Below are 1,558 nucleotides of genomic sequence, written 5' to 3'. Positions count from 1 at the left end.
AGCATGGATCTGTGCTCTCAGTAACTCCCTTGTCTACTAGTGTCCATCAGTGGTAGCAGAGACAGCACTGAGTTAGACACTACCACAGACCCAGAGAACCCAGAAGATAACCACAGGCGAGAAATCTCTTTTTCTTTTCTTTTCTTTTCTTTTTTTTTTTGAGTTTAAATGCACTTTATTTTTAGACAACCTACAATGACTTTTTTTCAACTTAAAAAACAATGTCTCCATTCCAAATAAATCACAGTCAAAATAAATGAAGCATTCAAGATGGCATCAGTCCCATTTGTCTAAAATCCTGGTGTTGTGTAGATGACAAGCAGCAGCCAGTTATGACTAGTGATAGATCCAAGGTTGCCATCGAATCCAATAGCATTTTTCCATTTCTAAACCACCCTCAAAGAAAATCATAAATGGGGTCACACCATCCTCACGGTAGTCCAGGAGAGCAACCAAGCCATCTCGATTCATGTTCACACCAATGAAGAAGAACTGATAGTTTTTGAAATTAGCAAGGATGTGCTTGATTTGCTCTGCAGCCCCCTTCATAAATGGTTTTACTCTTTCTGGTCTTTGTTCTTCAAGTTTGCCTTTGATTGATTGCATATAATCTTTGATGTACTTCTTGTAGGCCTCTTTTGTGAAGCTGGTTTCCTGCAAGTGATGGCTCATTACAATATGTACACCAGTGACTACTGTGCTTTTGGTGCCTTCGCCCTCTGGGCCTTCAGCGGAGGCATTGCCACCAATAAGTGAGTCATCAGCGTTACCCTCTGTTCTACTGCCCATCTTGCCCTCCACTTCCAGGCACAGCCCATCTGCGATCTCCCGGATCTTGTAAATGTCTGAGAACATCTCATCATGGCTGATGAGGACCCTGCAGACAATCACGATGGTGGCTGAGGGAGGTGGCGGCTGTATAAGCTTAGCAGGAGCCCGGAGCTCAGAGCAAGCGCGGTGCAGCTGGAGTGGCACTCAGGGGAAGGGGAGAGTGGGTAGAAAAAGCTTTTCTTTTTCTTGATTGTTTTTATTTTCTCATGAGTGTGAACATTGTTTTTAGTTTTTGCATTTTTTATAATTTATTTTTTCCTTTGATAATTCTCATTTTTATTTGATATTGACATGTAAGACCTTATAAAAATTTTAAATAATTTTTTAAATTTTTTCCCATAATTTTATTGATAAACAAATAGCAATAAGATAGTTTCAAATCAAATCGCTAGGACAGTTTCAAAAATTAACACATTGCAGACATTGTTCTTAGTGGTTAATTGCTGTACAAGATGCAGACTTGAGATTCTATTTACAAACACCATTAGAACAAATCATTCTATTCATTAAGAGAATGTAACTATATATCTATCTTAACCACTTTGAATACACAGATACAAAATGGACGTTCATCTGTATCCCCTTTTTTGTTTAGTTCCGTTCTTTGAATATTTTTTTTATTTTTTTCAAAGTTTTATTGATAAACAGATAGCAATGAGACAGTTTCAAATCAAATCAGAAGTACAGTTTCAACAAATAATACACTGCATATATTCTTCTTAGTGGT

General features: G+C 37.7%; 1 pseudogene; it reads right to left on the bottom strand.

Annotated features, from left to right (window-relative positions):
* Positions 1-336: 336 nt before the first annotated feature.
* Positions 337-885, bottom strand: LOC101590185 (annotated as a pseudogene).
* Between the last annotated feature and the right edge of the window lie 673 nt (positions 886-1,558).

The sequence above is a fragment of the Octodon degus genome, unplaced genomic scaffold (genome assembly GCF_000260255.1).
Source record: "Octodon degus isolate 3935 unplaced genomic scaffold, OctDeg1.0 scaffold00042, whole genome shotgun sequence".
Classification (NCBI taxonomy): Eukaryota; Metazoa; Chordata; class Mammalia; order Rodentia; family Octodontidae; genus Octodon; species Octodon degus.
Note: the sequence above shows the minus strand (reverse complement) of the source record. Positions and strands in the feature narration are given on the sequence as shown.